Genomic DNA, 11,123 nt, shown 5'->3' with positions numbered 1-11,123 from the left:
GACGGTGGTCGATTGACGACATGCATGATTGTGTGCATTTTTCATAAATATGTATCCATCTCTCTAATTAAAATGATCTAAAAGGAAAGTCTCCAGGACGAACAGATAGTTGTATGGAATATTACAATAGACACTATTTAAAAAAGCAAAAAAGTATTCATAATTTATTTCTTTACAAATAATTATGAGAACCATCGTGTGAAGCGTTCGAGATTAACGTATAAACATATGATTATTTTACCACACTACAAAAGTTACAGTAAATACCGACTTATAAATAATAAATGATAATTATTTTACTATTATTCTTACCTAAATAAGGTTCAACTTAAAACATAGACTAATCCTCAACCTTTATTTATTATAAGAAATTAAGTGGATCTTGAACAGTGATTATTCCAAACATATGACTGGAGATCACATCAAATTCACTCAACTTACCTATAAAAATTTAGGAACATTGAGCTTTGGTAACAATGACAAACTCAAGATAATTGGTATAGGTAACATTGAGTTTAAAATTGACTTTATTATTACAAATATTTTACTTGTTGAAAATTTCAAGTATAATCTCCTTAGTATAAGTCAATTGTGTGACACTAGATATAAGATTAGATTTTTATCTTTAGAATATCTAATCAAGCACCTAGATAACCCTATGATAAGTCTAAAAGGGTTTAAAAAAGATAACATTTATGAAATTAACTTAACCACTTCTTTAATTAAGAGTTACTTAACACAAAAAGAAGAAACTTGGTTATGACATAGAAGATTATCACACACTAATTTCATAAATATAAGTAAATTAAATGGATTAGTTAGAGGATTACCAAAATTACCTAACTTAGACTCAACAATATGTAATACTTGTCAACAAGGTAAACAAACAAAATCTACTCACAAACCAACTAATTAAACTCAAACCAACTCAATACTAGAACTTCTACATTTAGACTTATTTGACTCCCATGAGATCAAATCAATAAATGAAAGTTTATATTGTCTAGCAATAATAGATGATTATTCTAGGTTCACTTGGGTAAAATTTTAAAAAATAAAGATGAAACGTTTGAAATTTTTACAAACTTTTGCAAACAAGTTGAAAATGAAAATGACCTTAAAATTAAAAGAATTAGAAGTGATAATGAGGGAGAATTTAAAAAGCATAACTTTAATAAATTTTGTCTTGAAAACGCATATCATCACGAATTTTTGTGTCCTAAAATTCCTCAACAAAATGGAATTGTAGAAAGGAAAAATAGAACTCTACTTGAAGCTTCTAAAACTATGCTAAATGAATATAATCTACCTAAGTACTTTTGGGCAGAAGCTATTAGCACAGCCTACTATGTACAAAATAGAACAACACGAAATAAAACACATAACAAAACCTTTTCGAAATATATTATAATAAACAACCCAATATAAAATACTTTAAAGTATTTGGGTGTCCAGCCTTCATACTAAACACAAGAGAACACTTAGGAAAATTCAGTTCTAAAATAGAAAATGAAATCTTTGTAGGATATTCACTAAATAGTAGAGGTTACAGAATATAATAAGGTTACACTAAGAATTGAAGAAACCACCAATGTAAAATTTAAGGAATCTAAACAAAACCTAGAACAAACTCAACTTCAACCAATTGAGTTTACTCAAGGTGATCCGGTGGTAAGCATAAGGGGACCCACATGGGCAGTGGTCAATGACACGTGGGGGTCAAAGTCAAGAGGGTCAGCTTAAGGATCTTGCCGATCGGAGAGGCCCCCTGGCCGCTCGGCCAGGATAGCGCCAGGGCTGGCGCGAAGATATCTCGACCACGAGTCGGGCTTCCGATGCTCATGATTTGCTCGTATAAAGGAATTGCTGCACCGAGCGGCCCGTCCTCTCGGCTGAGCTGTAGATCAACTAAGGGTGTAGTCCCGTCCGAGTATATGCCGAGGGGCCTTCCCGCTCGATCCGGCACGCCTTTACACTCGACCGCCGGGATGGCCGAGCGGCCCTCCCGATCGGCCTGGAAACAGACAAAAGGCGCAAAAGAGGACAAAAGAGGCAGACAGCTGATGATATCCTTCTCGAGCCAGGTGCCGCCGACAGACAGCATGGTCGGTGGTTAAACTGGACAGAGAATCGTACGGTGGAAATTTCCACTGTCATGTCAAAGATATGCTCAGACGGTTGTGGTATGGCGTCAGACACACTTTTCTGACACGCCCATTCTGAGGTAGGCTTTGGGAAGCGTGCATGTCTCGAGAAGTGTGCACGCGCCTCCCCAGGATCCTATATAATGCCCCCAGACTTCGACGAATGTATGCGAGATTCTTCACTGTAGCTACAGTCTCGTTATTCTGCTTCCGCTTCTTCTCACTGTTGTCTAACTTGAGCGTCGGAGGGTCGTCGTCGGGAACCCCTTCCCGGCTCGGCTTTGCTGCAGGTTCACCGGAGGTTCACGTCATCTTGGAGGTCATCTGAAGACAGTATAGAGTGTCACGTCCCCAGCGTCCGTCGACTCGACTCTCGAACAGGATCAAATTGACGTCGTCTGTGGGAATCACACCTGAATCCGAGCAGAGAAGATGGAAGAAGCTGGACGATCACACGCCGTGACGCTCTCTCAAGAGGAGCTCGACGCTCTCATCGAGGCGAGAGCAGCAAAGATGGTGGAGCATCAACAGCAAAAAGCGTTAGCCGAGCGGATGGCGCAGCAGGCGACCTTGGCATCTGGCGATCTAGCGGCTCAAGAAGATCGACCGGAGCAATACTCCACTTGGGCACAGAATAAAGGTTAGACTGGCACACCAGTAGACGCGCCGCCCGCCCCTATTCCGTTCCATCGGGCCCTGTTCCAAACTCCGTCCGAGCTGGCTCAAGCTAACCAAGGGTCATCTGATGAAGCCCCCGCCCGGGATGTTAAAAAGGGCAAGGCGCCTCGGATCGAGTCATCCCCCGAGCGGGTCAATCGCCAGTTCTCTGAGGCGATTCTACAAGACCCGCTCCCAAAGCATTACGCCCCTCTAGCGATCGGAGAGTACAATAGTACAACTGATCCGGACGACCACCTCGGTAAGTTCGACAATGTCGCTACTCTCCATCAATACACCGACAGAGTCAAATGCAGGGTCTTCCTCACCACTCTGTCCGGCTCCGCACAACGTTGGTTCCGGAGGTTGTCGGACAGATCAATTCGGAGTTTCAAGGAATTCATTCCGAGCGGCATTCCTCCATCACTTTGCCAGCAGCCGACACTAACAGAAGACCAGCGTCAGCTTATTTTCCATGAAGCAAGGGCCGAGAGAAAGCCTCCGAGCCTACATCCAGCGTTTCAACCAGGCGGCCATGGATATCCCCACAGTCTCATCCGAGACAATGATGCATGCCTTCACTCAGGGCTTAGTTGACGGGGATTTCTTCCGCTCGCTCATTCGAAAGCCGCCCCGCGACTACGACCACATGCTGAAGAAGGCAAACAAATATATCAACGTGGAAGAAGCTCAAGCGGCCAGGAGGAAAGAAGCTCCATCCGAGCCTTCAGCGCCGGCCAAGCGGAGGTCGTCGGTCAGCCATCAGCCACCAAGAGGACCTCGGCGGAGGGAACGCGCCCTCATCAGGAAGTAAGGCTGCACGCTGTCCAACATGTGGCGGTCGATCGACCCAAGCAAAAAGGAAAGGTATGAATTCTCATATTTTGTTTGTTCCACCAGTCAGCAACCCACAACACCCGTGATTGTCAGAGTCTCGACCCGATTGCTCACCCGGCGCCGAGAAGCTATCGACGCCGATCACCTTCGCCCGATCGACGCCATCGACACCAGAGTACTAGACGACAGGTGGCTAGGGAGTCCCCCGATCGGCAACTTCATCATCAACCGAGGGTCAATCCCCAAGTCTCACAGGAGCGAATGAGACCGTCCGCTCGGGAGGAAGAAAACAGGAGCAATACTGCTCGGGGCGAGATCAACATCATTGCTGGTGGACCAACAGGCAGTGACTCAAACCGGGCTAGAAAGTCTCACGCTCGGCAACTAAGGATCCATGCAGTAGGCTGCAGTCGGGAGCGGACATAGGGCCCTGAGATTAGCTCCGGGCCCAGAGACCTGGAAGGAGTTGAAGTGCCGCACGACGACGCACTCATCATCTGAGCGGTAATAGCAAATTATACTATTCACCGCATATTCATTGATACAGGTAGCTCGGTCAACATTATTTTCAAGAAGGCGTTCGATCAACTGCAAATCGACCGGGTCAAACTGCTGCCCATGACAACCCCACTATATGGATTTACTGGCAATGAGGTTCTGCCGGTCGGGCAAACCAGTTTGGCCATCTCGCTAGGAGATGAGCCGCTTCGAATGACGCGGACCACTAACTTCATCGTGGTCGATGCCCCCTCAGCTTACAACGTGATACTGGGACGAACGGCTCTCAACGAGTTCCGAGCGGTCGTCTCAACTTTCTATCAGAAAATCAAATTCCCCGTGGAGGACAAGGTGGGAAAAGTCCGCGGGGATCAGCTGGCCGCCCGGCGATGTTATGTGGAGATGATTCGAGCTGAATCGAAGTCCGCTCCAAAAGCACCGCGCCTTGAGGTAAACACCATATCCGAAAAGCCTCTCACCTTAATTTATGAAGAGAAGGAGGAGGTGCAGATCCAGGATGGCCGACCGGAGGCCACCACATTCATTGCATCAGACCTGGAAGCGGGCCCGAAGGAAGAGCTGATCAGGTGCCTACAGCGCAACCGCGACGTCTTCGCGTGGTCAACCCACGAGCTACCAGGCATCTGGATGAGCGTCGCGCAGCACGAGCTCCATGTTCGGTCGGACGCTCGGCCCATCAAGCAGAGGAAGCGGGACTTCAGTGCGGAGCAGAACGTCATCATCAGAGCGGAAGTCGAGAAACTACTGGAGGTCGGCCACATACGTGAGGTGTAGTTCCCAAGCTGGCTCGCGAATGTGGTGTTGATCTCCAAGCCGGGCAATAAGTGGAGCATCTGCATCGACTTCCGGGATCTGAATAAGACGTGCCCAAAAGACTTTTACCCTCTGCCTCGAATTGACCAGATGGTAGACTCGATCGCTGGATACGAGTTGATATGCATGCTGGATGCCTATCAGGGTTACCACCAAGTGTTGCTCGCCCGGGAAGACCAGGAGAAAGTGAGTTTCATTATAGAAGATGGCACCTACTGTTACAATGTGATGCCATTCAGACTGAAGAACGTTGGTGTCACATATCAGCTGCTCATGAATAAGGTGTTTTGGAAGCAGATTGGGTAAAACCTGGAGGTATATGTTGATGACATACTTATTAAATCGAGCCGGGCGACCAACCTTTGTGCAGATATAGAGAAAACCTTTCAGACGCTGAGGACATATGGAGTCAAGCTAAATCCCCAGAAGTGTCTGTTCGGAGCAAAGAGTGGTCGCTATCTGGGGTACATCGTTACCGAGCAGGGCATAGAAGCGAATCCCAGCAAGTGAAAGCGCTGTAGGACATGCCACCTCCCAGAAATTTAAGGGAAGTGCAACGCCTTACCGGTCAGATAACGGCCTTGTCGCGGTTCATCTCCAAAATGGCCGATCGGAGCTTGCCTTTCTTTAAAATTCTGCACCGAGCCACCAAGTTCCATTGGGATGAAGAATGTGATCGGACGTTCGAAGAATTGAAGGTTTATCTAAACTCTTTACCTGTGTTAGCTAAGCCAACTATCGGCGAGCCGCTCCGCATCTACTTATCCTCGACCAAACATGCTGTTGGCTCGGCGTTAGTGCGGTCGGACGGCGAAGAACAGCCAGTGTATTTCCTGAGTCACATTTTAAAAGATGCTGAATCCCGCTACACTGTCCTTGAGAAGCTTGCCTTCGCGTTGGTCCTTGCCGCCCAGAGACTCCGGCCCTACTTTCTCGCACACACAATTGTCGTCATCACGAACAGCCCTCTGGGAAGAGTACTTCTTAATCCTAAGGCGTCTGGACGATTGATCAAATGGACAACAGAGCTCAGTGAGTTCGACATACAGTACCAACCCCCCGATGGCCATTAGAGCACAATCATTGGCAGACTTCGTCATCGAGGTGCAAAACCCCGAGCCCGGAGCTACTTGGAAGGTGTATGTGAACGGGTCATCCACTCGGCAGGGAAGCGGCATCGGCATTCTGTTAATTTCCGTTCAGTTGGATTACCGCGCAACTAACAACGAGGCGGAGTATGAGGCCCTCATAGCTGGTCTGCAGGCCGCTCGGCACGTAGGAGTCAGTAAAGTTCTAATTTATTCAGACTCACAGTTGACTACTCAGCAGCTCTTGGGAGCCTTCGAGATAAACAACGCAAGGCTGAAGTTGTACGCGGAGGCCTTTGAAAAGCTCAAGGTCAACTTCGACGAAGTTAGTCTGCAGAAACTTCCCCAAACGGATAACCAGACGACGGATTAATTGGCTAAACTTACAAGTTCGAGATCACCGATCGTCATCCAACAACCGATTGAGCAGGCATCCTTAGTAGCTCACATTGACAGGATGGAGGGCCTCGCGTTTCCGAGCGACTGGAGGGCGACCATAGTGGAATTTTTACGATCGGGAGCTACGCCATCCAATCGGGAAGAAGCTCAGTTGCTGAGGAAGAGAGTTGTTCGGTTCACCCTCATCAGGGATCAGCTTTATAAAAAGGCTTTTTCCAGACCGCTGTTAAAATGTGTCAGCTTGGAAGGCGTGGAGTATATTTTACAGGAAGTGCATCAAGGATCCTACGGAGGGCATCCGGGCGGTCGTTTGTTGGCCAGGAAGATTCTGCTAGCCGACTACTTTTGGTCGACCCTCCAGGAAGATGCCGCTCGGACCGTCGCCACTTGCATTTCCTGTCAAAAATATCACAATTTTTCCCATCGGCCAATGGAGGAAATGAAGGCATCTACAGTATCCTGCCCGTTCGACCAGTGGGGCATGGACGTTGTGGGACCGTTTACTATGGCGACCAAGCAGCGGAAGTTTTTACTCGTGCTGGTGGACTATTTCTCCAAATGGGTTGAGGCTGAGCCACTGGCAAAAATAACAGAGCAGATGGTCAAGAAGTTCATCTGGCGGCACATAATATGTCGGTTCGGCATCCCACGTCAGCTCGTGTCCTACAATGGTCGGTAGTTTGTCGGTCAGCATCTCCGAGAATGGTGTGAGGAGTACGACATTCAGCAACCCTTCACCTCCGTGGCTTACCCGCAAAGCAACGGACAAGCCGAAGTCACTAATCGGGAGATCCTTCGGATTCTTCGAGTTCGGCTCGACCATGTCGGAGGCAGCTGGGTGGACGAGCTCCCAGGCATATTATGGGTGATCCGCACGACCCCCAAGGAGGGAACGGGGGTCACTCCTTTCCATTTGCCGTACGGAGGGGAGGCTATCGTTCCTGTGGAGGTCAGAATCGAATCTGATCAGGTGCAACAGTACGACGCGGATAACGCCGAGCGGAGGCAACTGGAGCTGGACTTGATAGACGAGGCGCGAGCCAAAGCAGCCGTCCGGTTATTGGCGTACCAGAAAAGGATGAGGTAGAATTACAACAGACGAGTAGTTACCAGAGCGTTCCAGGTCGGCGACCTAGTATTGAAGAAGGTGAGGTCGGTCGATGACGTAAGTAAGCTGGAGGTTCCCTAGGCAGGGCCCTTCAAGATCATCAAGAAGCTCCGATCGGGCGCCTATTACCTTGAAGATGAACACGGACGACAACTAGAATGACCATGGAGCGCTAACCATCTCCAGCCATACCGAGCTGGGTGAAAGTTGCGCCAATGTAATTAGTTATGTGTATTTCCGCTCTTCGATACCCTTTGACTGCAAGAATGAAATCATGAAACACAAGGGTATAACAAGTTCGCACTAAACGACTACGCTCCATCAAACCATCGAGCGGCGACGTTAAACTCTAGAGTCGAACCGGCGACTATAAACCCCCCAGCCCGAAGACCGTCGAGCGGCGACGTTAAACTCTAGAGTCGAACCAGCGACTATAAACCCCCCAGCCTGAAAAACCGTCGAGCAGCGACGTTAAACTCTAGAGTCGAACCGGCGACTATAAACCCCCCGGCCCGAAGACTGTCGAGCGGCGACATTAAACTCTAGAGTCGAACCGGCGACTATAAACCCCCCGGCCTGAAGACCGTTGAGCGGAGACGTTAAACTCTAGAATCGAACTGGCGACTATAAACCCCCCAGCCCGAAGACCGTCGAGTGATGACATTAAACTCTAGAGTCGAACCGGTGACTATAAACCCCCCGGCCTGAAGACCATCGAGCGGAGACATTAAACTCTAGAGTCGAACTAGCGACTATAAACCCCCCGACCCGAAGACCGTTGAGCGGCGACGTTAAACTCTAGAGTCGAACCGGCGACTATAAACCCCCCGGCCCGAAGACCGTCGAGCGGCGACGTTAAACTCTAGAGTCGAACTGGCGACTATAAACCCCCGGCCCGAATATAGTCGAGCGGCGACGTTAAACTCTAGAGTCGAACGGCGACTATAAACCCCCCGGCCCGAAGACCATCGAGCAACGACGTTAAACTCTAGAGTCGAACCAACGACTATAAACCCCCCGCCCCGAAGACCGTCGAGCGACGACGTTAAATTCTAGAGTCAAGCCGGCGATTATAAACTCCCCGGCCTGAAGACCGTCAAGCGACGACTATAAATCCCAAGGGAAGGAAACAATGACCCACTAGCAAAGCACCCGCTCGGACCACACGGTTATTTGCGTCGACCAGGGAAAACAAGCTAGCAGAGCAAAAAGCAAAATTCCATTCAATCTAAGGTTTTCTGATCGAGCGGCAGAATTACAAAGACACTTCACTCAAGGTAGTCAAAAGCATGTTTTGGTATGGTAGTAAGAAGCGCAGCGTGTTCCCGGACGGGGATGATAAAGGACTCCGGGAGGTGACCCTTGGCTTTCAGATGATCCGCCGTGGCAGTGATGGCCACCTCGAAGGCGATGATGAGCCGATTGCAGACTTTCTGAACGAATTCATTCGAGCGGATGTAGCTCTGCCTCATTATAGCAAAGCGGCTCGGCTCAGCCTCTTGGTACTCCTTGAGGGCAGCGCGCGAGGCCTCGAGAGCCTCCTGAAGGGCCTTCATTTCGTCCTTGAGAGCCACCACCTCCGCCAAGCGGCATTTTTTCTCGACGTCCAGCAGGTTGGCCAATTCCTTCACCCGCTGCTCCAGGGCTCGGGCAATGACATTCTTCGCGTCCAGATCGATAATGGTACTATTCCTCTTAGTAGTCGCTAGCTCTTCTTGTGGTCGAAGGCTTGGACCTGCTTTTCGAATTGGCTCAACAGGTTCGCCTGATCAGTCGATTTCTTCCGCTCGGCCTCCAACAGTTCCTTAGTCTGAGCCAGCTCCTTCTGCAGCTTGGCGTATGATGGTGCCTGAGAGGAGGACGGCCTGCCAGAAATTTTGAGCTTCTTCAGCTCTTCCTCTAACATCGCCATACGACTAGTGATGGCCACGCTTTCCACCCAGTTTTGACAAATAAACAGCTGTTTAGTGCCGATCGTAAAAAACACGTGAATGAGTATGGATAGAAAACTTACACCGGTGGTGTGCTACAAGTAACTATTGCCTAGCAGACCAGGGGAGCATTGCGGCGACACGGGCGTGAGCGTCCTCCCATACTTTGGCGAGCGACCCTCTGATGGTAATCATGTGTTCAGGGGTAGTCGGTCGCTCAGATTCTGCCATGTAGGCCTCCGTTGGAAGGTGCAGAACGACCTTTATTGTGCGGCGCCCGCCTGGCGTTGTATGAGCGGACACTGAAGGACCAGATGACTGGTCGAACGACGTAGAAAGTATATGCCCAAGTGATAACCATGATTTTGCTATATTGTTTTAATTCATAATGCATATTTTTCATAATCTTTTCATAGCTTAATTTCACATTTTACCTCATATTTCATAATTCCATATAATTTTGGACCTAATTATAAATTAGTCTATTTTCATGGTATTTGATGCTAATATTTTATTATTATTTTGTAAGCATCAAAAGGGTTGTGGACCCAATCAGATCAGGCCACACTTGGTCTCAAATCTAGGGCTAAACGAATCTATCAAGCCTTGGAGTGTTTTGGACCGTCCATTGAAGTCACGCAGATCTGAGCCATCCGTTGAAGATCTGGCTCATCCAACCTAATGAGGAGTAGCTCTGGACCATAGATGAAGATCAATACCTTTTGATCCAGATCTAAGATGTTTTCCACCATTGATCAAGCGCCGAGACTCCTCAGTCGTCCGATCAGAACTGAAGTTGTTTAAATGTCGCATGAGAAGCTACAGTGATATTTGGACTCGACTCGCAATTTTTCTACTGTTCATATACATTGTTATCTAATGAGAATATAATTTGAAATATTATTAAACTTGTATTACTTGAAATAAGCTTAAATAAAGTATTATGAGCAACAAACTCATCTCATGATCTTCGTATCATATTATCGAAAATCTCCTCTACACTAAAGCAAATGAATGATAAACTTAGAATATCATGGTATAATTATAAACTTAGATATAATGGTATTGCTTAGGGAATCATTATAAACTTAGACTTTCTAATAAACACATGTTGTTGCTTAGAGCATCATTAAATGAAATAACAATACATATAATGAAACTAATTATAATAAACAAAAGATATTGGAAGTAAAACAAATCTAATGTATAGAATAATGGGCATGCACACTATCAAATCCACCTGAACATCACATCTAAGTTTTGTTTGTCTCAAATATTTGAGATCCTCTGCATGAGTTTAAATAGGTTCAAACAACAATGAAACAATTAAGAAATTCTACGGTTGATCAAGCGCCTACAACTGGCCACGAGCAACCCCTACGGTGGTCGGTCGTGGCTACCCGCAAGCAGGCGCCTGGGGCGGCCGACCGACCGCAAGCAGGACCCTGCGAGGGTCGCGAGCAGGCCCCTGCGACCAGCCACGAGTAGGCCACGAGCAGGCCCCTACGGCCAGCCGTGAGTAGGCCCTTGCGGCCAGCCGCGAGCAGGCCCCTGCGGCGGTCGATCTGCGACGGCGGGCTTACGGTGGTCGATCTGCGGCGGCGGGCTTGCGGTGGTCAGCAACGGG

Source organism: Zingiber officinale, chromosome 10A, assembly GCF_018446385.1.
Source record: "Zingiber officinale cultivar Zhangliang chromosome 10A, Zo_v1.1, whole genome shotgun sequence".
In the NCBI taxonomy this organism is placed as follows: Eukaryota; Viridiplantae; Streptophyta; class Magnoliopsida; order Zingiberales; family Zingiberaceae; genus Zingiber; species Zingiber officinale.
The sequence above is the reverse complement of the archived record's forward strand: the minus strand, read 5'-3'. Positions refer to the sequence as shown.